This window comes from Carya illinoinensis, chromosome 5 (genome assembly GCF_018687715.1).
Source record: "Carya illinoinensis cultivar Pawnee chromosome 5, C.illinoinensisPawnee_v1, whole genome shotgun sequence".
Classification (NCBI taxonomy): Eukaryota; Viridiplantae; Streptophyta; class Magnoliopsida; order Fagales; family Juglandaceae; genus Carya; species Carya illinoinensis.
Window position 1 is genome coordinate 2,981,929 of NC_056756.1, and position 10,940 is coordinate 2,992,868.

At 36.6% G+C, this 10,940-nt stretch overlaps 1 long non-coding RNA gene across 1 annotated transcript; it reads left to right on the plus strand.

Annotated features, from left to right (window-relative positions):
- The first annotated feature begins 2,374 nt into the window (after nucleotides 1-2,374).
- Nucleotides 2,375-4,890, plus strand: LOC122309265. The gene is made up of 2 exons (XR_006242390.1): nucleotides 2,375-2,761; nucleotides 3,167-4,890. It is a non-coding gene; the product is annotated as an uncharacterized LOC122309265 (long non-coding RNA).
- The last annotated feature ends 6,050 nt before the right edge of the window (nucleotides 4,891-10,940 follow it).

The window sequence follows — 10,940 nt, forward strand, 5'->3', positions numbered from 1 at the left end:
TATATATTATTAATTAATACGGGAAAGTATCATGGAATCTAACGAAGATCATGTTAAAGGCCCAATTGTTTGACGAGTAAATGGAAGAAAAAGCAGCAGATCAAGAGCATGCACGTTTGTGTTAACGAACAAATCGACCATAAACACGTTGATCTAGCTATATGTATAATTGCAGCATTGATCTTGGAGAAAATGTCATCACTTCATGAATATTGTGTCTGCCACACGGTTTACTATTGGGTTTTCGACTTGATCAAATTTGAATAATCAGAGCCACAGGTGCTTGGATCTTCAGGAATTCATTGCTCTGATTGAGTTTTTTAAAGTTTAAAGAAAGGATAAAATCTTGTGATTTTATTTTTTTTTTTAAATTTTTGTTGAAAATAAGTTGTGGCCTGCAGGGACCAGTACTTCTTGAGTACAGATGTATATATATGGTTGGTCCCGATCGAGCTGCTGCCATTGAAAAGATAAAATTAAGTTATTGATAGAAGAGTTGCATGCATGCATATAATGATGCAGGCCGGGAGGCGCTGATACTCAACCAAACTCATGTACTATGTAATGTGCATGAATGGATGCAACAGAACACCATGTACATTGAGCCCCAAATCAATGTGTGATCAGTATTCTTAATCGTGGCTCCTTGCCAACGATTAGATCTCCAGGCCGGAGGGTTAATCTTTCTGTTTCTAGTTATAATTATCAACAACAACGTACTTTGTCAAGAAGAATCCTTAACGGTCAATACAATTCATGAAATTTACATGTAATATATATGAGACCTTCCTCCTAATACACTGCAGTAATTGACACCTTTACATGTGATTGGCATATGCATATGTAGTCGATACCTGACTTGGGAAATATTTAATGTTTTGCCTAGTAAGTCTAAAAGCTTTTTTTATATTTGTTAGATTTTTAAATTGTTTGGTACACGATAATCTATCATATATTCTTTTTTTAAAATAGAAGAGTGGACTACTGAAAAAAAGAAGTGATAGAATCATGTCGAGATGAATGCTTAAAATAAAGACAATATAATATATTAAATGACAACTATAGACTCAATCTGTGAAATCTTTAATTCTAATAATGACGGGATGAATGATTATAAAATTTTAATAATTATTTAGAGGATACATGTAACATTGAATCAAGTAATTACTATATCAAACCACACTAAAGAGGATAGAATCAAGTTAGCATCAATGATTGTGAAACAAGCTCTAACATATTAAATGACACAAATAATTTAATCTTACATGTAAAAACGTAAAATGAAATTTCATGTTCCTTAAATACAATTCTTTTTAAGACCGTTTATTACCATAAGAATTTCAAATTATCTTCTTCATGATGAACCAATTGGTGGCACTATTACCATTAGGTACAAGCCCCAAATGTACAAGCCTTTTATAAAAATGTAAGCCCATCAAGAAAAAAAATGAGCTTTTATATTTTTCTATAATGAGGTCTACTTTATTGTAAAAGGCTTACGCTGAGACTTACGCATTTGCGACTTATAATATTTATTATTTTTAAGGTACTCATTTCCTTGAAAACTTGTTAAAAAGTGTTCAAAAGCTTATTTTATTTTAAGGTACTATTGTTACTGAAAAAAGTAAATTCCATTTTACTGAAAATTACTGTATTTTGCAAATGATCAAAAAGTTCTAGATGATCAACATTTTAGAGTAAATACTCAAGTCTTAACACCATTAAAAGGGAAACGTAAGGTGGAGAGGTTGGGCCCCCGTCAACGTGAAGACAAGGTCAAACTAGCATTATTCGGCCCAAATAGCTGAGACACACGATGTTTTGAGACAACAATATTGGGCTTGTAATTGGACTAGGTTTTATATGGGCCAAGATTTCTTACCCAAGCCGAAATTAGTACACAGGTCAAGGGGAAGAGGAAAATAACAAGAAGCCCATTAGGCTTTTCTCCTCTCTGTTTTCCTTTGGGGGAAGGTAGCCCGCCATTCGAGGCCTAAAAAGTTTTGAGAACTGGACCCAACATTAACTATATTCTGTTAATTGGGTTAATTGAAAATATTTTAATTATAAAAATATTACATAAAAATAAAAATTTAAATTAACTTAATTTTATATGATATATTAAATTATAAAATTATTTTTATTTTAATATAAATTTAACAAATGGTATGAAGTTACGTTAATTTACTAATTTATTTTTTATATAATTTTTGTGGGTTTGGGTGTTATTGTGCAACGATTGTGTGAGTGTTACGTTGTGATATAAAGATTAGAGTGATTATTCTGATTAAATCATATATTATGAACAACAATTTGAAGGCGTTGAAGTTCCAATTTGCTCAACACTTGATCGCATATAGATGGCATATGATCATCTATGGATTATGAAGCTCGTTACAACACCGTAGCAACACTCCGTTATTAATATGATGGATCCACTCGATTTCCAATAGTTTTTGCACGTCCAACGGTGATTAAACCCGAGTGCAAGGATGAATGCATAAGTCTTACTGCAGATGATTCCTGGCCCTCAGATATTTTCTTCTCTCTGCACGATACCACATTTCATCACTATTTCTTTCCGCGTAACAGATCACTCTGTCTCTCTCTCTGCGCAACTTTCATGTCGCTGCATTGGCTTATGCAGTTATGAATTGTATGCAGCGCTCGGTGTATTTCCGCTACTCTGATGTCTTGAAAAGAACGATTGCTATTAACTATGGCGTACAACCTAAGGCGCTTCTGAAGTGGATGAGGTGAGGTAAAGCGGATGCTTTGTTTTTTCATCTTCTTTCCATGATAAATCGATCTATAGCTCTCTTATATTTTTTCCGCATTTAAGAAGGCATGATAACTCTATAATTCTATTTTCATTACATTTCCAAATCAAAGTTGGGTCAAAATATTTATTTCTTTGTAAATGCTTCGAAATTAATTTGCATCCCTTGTTTATTCAACCATATGATTAGTTAGTTTCCTCCATTGCTTATTTGGATTAGGGTGTTGTTACTTTGAGGCGGAGACATTGGGGTCTGAAGGTAATAGGATATATAAGTGCTTGAATAGTTGGCTGACATTGGAGTTTCATTCATAGTCTGTAAGACAAATGGATAAAGTATTTGAACATGTCAGTTTGGAAATTTCGGTTTGTATCTTTTGATTCTAGGGTTTGGAGACAAAGCGCATCTTTTCATGCAATATCTGTTATCGGATTTTCAAACCTTATTAAACCGTCCACTTGGCCTTTTCAGCAACTTCAAATGACTTAAGGTATCAATCTTTTACATTGTCTTCTTTTAGGTATTGGTGATTTCGTTGCATAGGTTGCTGATTGTGAAACAGCAGAATGGAGATATATTTACATGCCTGTTAAGTTCTAAGCTGTAGTATAAGGGGCGTCGTGTCTCGCATAAGGTATTCGGAACCTATTCTGTGATTTTCTCGGTAGATACTGATCACTATTTCGGAAGGGTGCTGTTTTTTAAGAGTTCTAGCTTATAGGTGAATACTGAATATGGGAAAATTTTTGACTTGTTCTTTTATAGTTAGTATGAAAAGTTCAAGAGTTTGCTGGCTCGGTTGTGGGGTGTTTTTTTTCACCCTTTCAGCTTTAGGGATGGATTTTGATCGATTGAGACTATGGGATATATTCTGTCTTTATTGCATTCCAAGTCAGACATGAGCATTTGCTTTCTGGCTTGGTGATTGCTCTGGGAAGTTTCTTTGAAATTAGTTTCATGTTTTGTTATAGAGAATTCCTTCTAGCCGGTTCGGCTAATTTTCCCTATAAAACAGCCTGCCATTAGTTTTTAGACACGTAGGCTTTCCACCACAGTTAGTGTGAAACACACTACATGGAATCTTCAACTACACAGCCCCCCTTCCCCTGCGCGAAATCGTCCCCCTCCCCTTCGCAACAGCTCACAGTGCCCCCTCTCCCCTCCCCCTGCGAGAAACAACACCCCCTCCCCCTTGGCAGCAGACATCATCTGAGAACAACAGTTTGTGCGGCAGTTCATACAGAGAAGGAGAAGCGTGTAGCAGCTTACCCAAAGAGGAGGCCATGGGGGCAAGTTCCAGCGTAGCTTACCGAGAGAAATACAGCGGCGTGACTGGGAGCTGAACTACGGCGACGTAGATGAGTTGAAGGTGGCGTGCGACGGCTGAAATCTGGGCAGTGAAAACAGATAGAGAGAGAGTGGGTGATGAGAGAGATAGAGAGAGAAACTGACTGAGAGGTTGATGGTAGTACTTACCGAAGGAGAAGAAGGCATGCGGCATCGCTGGACTGAGGAGTCGCTGCTGTGGAAGAGTAGGCAGCGCGATGGTGGTCGAAGGAGGAGGTGGCTGCAGCTAGTGGCTCACGGAAGCTCTGTTTTTTAGCAGCAAAACAGAGGTTCAATACGTCCTGCAGATGGTGGCTGGGTGACATGAAGTCACGGCGGCACTACATCGGCATCTTCTGGTCAGAATCTCACGAGGTGGTGCGGCGAAGGTGGCTACAGTGGCTGACGACTTGAAGAACACGAGAGGAGAACAAGGGACAAAGGTGGAGATCTGTTCTGTGGTTCACAATTGATCTGGCTGGCGCGAAGCAGTTAGAGTTGCCGAGATGCCATGCATGGCTGGACAGCGAGCTCACAGTGGAAAACTAGTTCTGGTGGGTAAGTCGCGACATCGGAATGGTGGTGGTGGACTGTTGGAGGTGGACTGGTGGGTAAGTCACGGTTTCTCAGTTTCTAGTTTTCTCTTCTTTTCTCTCTCCTTTTCTATCACATGTGACCGAGTGCAGATGTTTTTTGATGTAATTCTTGATGTGTCGTGATTTTAATAGAAGGCTGTTAATAGCCTAATATCAGCCAGATTGCTTAGAAGTGGCTTTCTTTGTTATATTCAAAATTTTCAAAGCTTTGTGCGTTTGATTTGGTAGTTTCTCTTTCTACCAATGGTTTGTCTTCTTTTCACATGATTAGGCTTGAGTTCTACAGGTTATAGCCCTGAAATTTGGATTTAGTTTTTTTATTGTTAGAAAAGTTAGGCCTGGTCAGGGCTTGGTAGAGAGGAGCATTAGAGACAAATTTAGAGGTTTCATGAATTTCTTGAAATGTTTTGAGGCCTTCTAAGAATAATATACTTGGTTTGGCCTCTTGGAAGCAATAGCAACTAGAACAGAAAGAATAGCAAAGTAGAAGGCTGATATCCCTTGGCAAACATGTCCCTTTAAACAAAACTTAAGCTGCAATCTTGATCAAAATTCATTAAAAAGAAGTTATGTTACAAGCCTCCTTTCACTGACAAAAACTACTACCATTTAATCCCAGCCATTTGTGGGAAATTGTAATAAGGCAAAGTGAAAGGTGCGAAACACCTTTACTAATGAACTGCCACAGAAGCTTGGTGAATAAGCTGCTAGGGTATTCAGTGTGTGAAGTATAGCACCCATATGAACAATAACACACTCTTGCTGCACCAGCTTGAGGGCCATCAAACTAAAACCATTATGTAAAAGCAATGACAAATGAAAGACTTGAGAGAAAAATTAATAAAAGAAATTATCCACACACTTTGGGCTGCATAGCTTTAGTTTGGAATTCTAAAATGGGTTCTCCATTTCTAATATGCTTTAGTAATTGATAACCGCACGAGGTGGAATTTGTGCAAGAATTGGAAGTTTCTTTATTTGTGGTTATGTGAAGATGAAGTTGTTATCAAAATGTTATATAAAAATTTTTTTGAGAGAAGTAATAAATTGTATTAATCAAAGAATAGGCAAAAAGCCACGTTCAGTACAAAGAATTTTGGCCATTAAAGCTAACAGCAACAGCCCAAGTACAAAGAGTTATATAAAAATTCTACGTCTCATTTTCTTTTCATCTTGTTTATTTCTCTTTTTTGTTTGGAAATGTTGTGGCGTATTAATTTTCTGTAAATCTGGTGGATTGATAAATGCTAGACTTTAGTTCTTACCATCTCAACATTAAAATAGCATTAGTAATTATCTAGAGCGGCAGAAGTTGATTATAAGAAAGCTGGAGTTTTTGTGGGCCCATAGTATGCTTTGTTAAGGAAATGAAAAGAACCAAATAAAATCCATGAGTTATTAGTGTATGATGACTTGTATGGTTGCAACCAGAGAAGATTAAAACCTCTGAGATTTAACCTTTTAAATAAAGATAAGGTTTTAAAAAAGATCCCAGCGTACGAAACAGGGATTTTATATGTATATATATAGACATGGTGTCCTTCCTTATTGATTTCAGGGCATGTTGTTTGGATGGCTAGTGAGTTTGCTAGTGGCGGAATGCTCAATTGAATAGCTTGAGATGCTTAGGGGTGAAAGTTTGAACCGAAGAACTGTCCTGAATCGGACCGGACTTGTGGGCCCGGTTTTGAACCGGTCCAAGACCCGCACCTACATTTTAAAAATCAGCTAAATTCGGTCAAGTTTCGGTTCTTGGCTTTCCGGCACTGGAGCGGACCGGTTTATAATATATATATATAAAAGAATTAATTTTTAATATTATATAGAATATTTTAGATATGTATATATAATTTTTATAGATAATATATGTAATTATATTGGCACTTGATTAAAATCGGAAAACTGGACCGAACTGGTAAAATTGGAAGTACCGGTTTAGGAGGGTAACGGGTCCGGGATCGAAAATACAAAACCGGTGTATACCAGTTCGGTCTTAAAATTTGTGCAAAACCGGACCGAACCGGACTAGTTACCCCCTAGAGATTAGCGTTATCAACCCTTTTTTCCATCACATGTATCATTTATCTAGGCTATTTGAGAAGGTAGACTTTTTATGGTTTTGGATTCATGTTGTATTCAGAGATAGGAAATAGCTGATATTTCTAAAGTTGACTTTATTTTTATGGAATTGCTTCACGGGCTTTCATGAAAAGTACTAATTTTTACATGTCCTCGTAACAGTTTTCTTTCTTGTGTTCAGATGGTAACTACATTTGACTAGGCAGAATGGCCCCCTCTCATTGACCCATTTGTTTTTCAATGTGGCCGATTCACCATTTTCTGATCCATGTCATTTATCCATTTGTGCACATTGTCTTTTTATGTATGAATGATGAGTTTTGAGGTTGATGAATTGTTTCTTTCACAAATGCTTGTTTTCAGTTGAATTATCATACCATGTTGATGAAAACATTTTCCAATTGGAATGGCTAAATAAATTGATTTACTTATAAAAAAATAAATAATATTAAGTTCTAGCTTTAGTAGATTGACCCTGACCACTGTCCTTAAGGAAATAAGGAAGTTGGTGTGCTCTGCCTTCAAATTGCAACTTTACTTAATTGGTTGAGATCAGTTGAATGATACTTAAGTGTGCACTTTATATACATTGTTGGCCCACTTCCTGATGGCATATGCTTTTGAGATTGATGGTTTCCCAATAATGAGATATTGCAACTCACGTATAAAATAAATATTAGATATTGCAACTTGAGGTGAATAACATGTATACATTCTTGAAGCCTTTTCCAATGGTACCATGTCTCATAAACAGCAATTTGATATGCCTTTTGTTAATCAGTTTGTAGGTAAGTACATCTATTAACATGTCTTCAACTGTTCAAGCCCAACATAGAAGACTCCAGGAAACCCTATCGACACCCAAATTGCTTTGGAGAAAATAAATGTCCCAAACAGGAACACCTCATATGGACTGCCATTTCCTAATTACATTAGGCATTGTCCACTCCTACAGCTCCTTGATCCACTTCAAAATTTTGACCTGAAAAGAAAGTATAAACACCCTGTTTCTTGACTTTGGTAGAGAAATTATAGTAGATTCCGAAGAGAGAAATCCTTGGTGTTAGGAAGCCATAAACTTTCTCCTTAGTAACTGTATTAGGTTTAGATTTGGATAGGGATGCCATCTGTCAACTCCTTGAGAATCTTCATTTGTGTACTTGAGTGTGATACCCTATATGATAATGATAAGGGTAGGTGGTGTATAAGATCTCATATTGCTTGAGAATGAGAAGTTCTTGCTCTTTATAATGTTCCAACAGTGCTCCAATTGTATCGTTAACTAGTCATTTTGAAGTATAGGCCATGTGGTTGGTCCTTCCATTAGGGTGTTACAAATGGTATTAAAGCCTATCCTAACCAGAAATGTGGAACTTGAGCCGTGCCACCTACGATGAACAGGCCCGACAAGGATGTCGGGAATTTAAAAGGGGGGGGAGATTGTGATGCCCTATATGATAAGGATAAGGGTAAGTGGTGTATGAGATCCTATATTACTTGGAAAGGAAAAGTTCTTGCTTTTTATAAGGTTCTAATGGGGCTCCAATTGTATCATTGATTAGTCCTTTTGGAGTATAGGCCATGTGGTTAGGGCTTTCCATTTGGGCGTTACATTGAGCCATTGCCATCTTCTTGGGCAAGAAAACTTTTCAGAATATGCTTTCCCCAAAGTGCTTGCACAAGTTCCACAAGATGCCATTGCCATAATGAAGTCATATTATCATCAAATGTTGAGTGCTGTCAGCAGAGTGTCTCAACTCCAACCTCCTTGATAACTGACACTTCTTCTTAACACTTTGCACCAGATAAAAAATAATAGTATATTCATCTCTCTTTTGCTAACCAGTATTGTTTACTTCGTTTTAGGGCTTCATTTTCTTGACCTGTCTTAAAAGTTTCTGACATGCGTTATTAAAGATTGACCGTTCATGTCATCGACCCTTGGCACTTAAATTCCTTTTGATACTGCCAAAAAAGTAGCAGTTCAAATCGGTTGGTCATAGCTCAAACCAAGTAGTATATCTTGGTTATGTCGATTGAGCCACTGTGTCCATTTAACATGTTACTAGCTAAAGAGGGGGAAAATGTCCAGATAACATGTTTAGTCATTGCCATATCATCTCCACACCTGCAGCATGCCTTTATGATTGCATTAGACATATATAATGTGCATTATGACTGTATGCTTTCTTTAATTTGACTTACAATGCTGAAAATTTCTTCTCCGTATTTTTTTTTTCCTTTTTTATATTCAGACTTTTGGGCTTTCAGTTATGAGTTCATGCTTTTTATTCGTTTTCTTCTTTTAATTCATTAGAATTGTAGTTTCACATCTGAGTATGCATATGAGCTTTCGAAAGTCCAACATTTTTCATTCTGGACATCTGATTATTTTTTCAAAAAAAATTGGTGAACAAGAATTTTTCGTGAAAATAATAGACATTTGACATTTCTATTGGCAGACAGTAAAACTTATGACATTTTCGGTGGACCTTGGCAGTGGAGGGGATGGTAAAAAATCTTAAAATGATGCCAGAAACATTAATTATGGTCTTTATTCAACACATAAACCCAGGGATGTCTGCCAATACAAGTCCTGTGGGTGCTCTGAAAGAATCTTTTCAGGGTACCGAAGTTAGAAAGGCTGACATTGGTTCATATTGCAAGCCTTGAAGTTCCAAGTTGCATGAAACGTAAAGATGCACTGGTCTTTGCTATACCTGGCTATTTGAAATCACATACGATATAGTCATAGGGAAACCTCCGCTTCTTAATTCGTCAGTTTCAATGTTATTTGACTGAACTAATGTTTATCTGCCGTTTATGGTATTGTGGTGCTAATAAGTTTGTGGTTAAGTCATTTGCAGTGGCAGGTTGCATGAGGTTGGTTGGTTGATATTCAATGCTATAAAATTAAGTGTAATGCACCTTACTAGTACTAGTTTCCGGCTTTACAGGTTGGATTTCTCTCTTTCTATTTACCTCTTCTTATCCCTTTGTCCCAGTAGTGTTAGGGTAGGTTTGGAAGACACATCTCAACTCAAAATTATCATCTCATCATTACAATTTTCCCAAATTTCCACACCAAATATAATAAATAATTTAACTTTTGCAAATCTCAAAACAATAATCATACTAAAAAATAATATTTTAAACTTTATTCTCAACTCAGAATTCTCATCTTACTTACCAAACCTGCCTTTACTCTTGGCACAGGATCTGTTGCATGATATAGGATGAATACATGCTATTGTGGTATCCATATTGTATGGCTGCATAAGTTATTATGATGAATGCATGCTACTGTAACTCGGTGGTATACATGTATACTTCCTGTGTACTCTGGGTTTGCCTATTTACTTGATCAATAAAATCTTATTTTACCCATCAAGATAGTAATGTTTTTAGAGGGAACATTTAAATTTGGAACTCTTGAATAAAATAATTATAATTACTGATTGTTTGAAGCGCAGAATGCTTTATTGATACATGAAAAATAGTTGGAATGCTTACAGTTTTCCTGTTGCAATAGGCACATGCCTGCATCTGAATGGGTTAGCTATCCCTGCATGCTTTTAAATTCTTTACAACTACACTGATGGGGTTACAACGTTATTAATGAAGCATGGTGAAGTCAGAAACCAGATTGTTTTTTCAACATTTCTCGGTTGCTCCATAAGTTTTAGTGATGTGGTTTTTTAAGATGCTGATCAATTTGACTAAACAAAGGTACCATGTTAGCACCAATAGTGCATTTTCATCCATCACTACAAATATATAGGTAGCTAGAATTGTTCCACAATTGACACCATAGTCCATTTGATTGGTTAGCACAACTTTTTAGACTGTTGGAATAGCATATCTACCACAAGTGCCACCGATAGTCCATTTGTTTTATCACATCAAGTTTTTAAACAGCTAGAGCAATCCATGCCATGTCTAGTGCTTTCCCATTATTGTGTAAATTTACATAGGTATGGTCTGGATTTTAATGTTATGGCAAGCTTCATAGAACATTCCCACCAAATTTTATGGTCCTACTTATTCTATTGGGTCTAATAGATGAATTATAGAATCTCACTGTTGGAAGCTTGACTTTCCACTATGGGCAAATTGTTGATGGGACAGATGACCATCCACAGTTGCCAAAATGGATTTG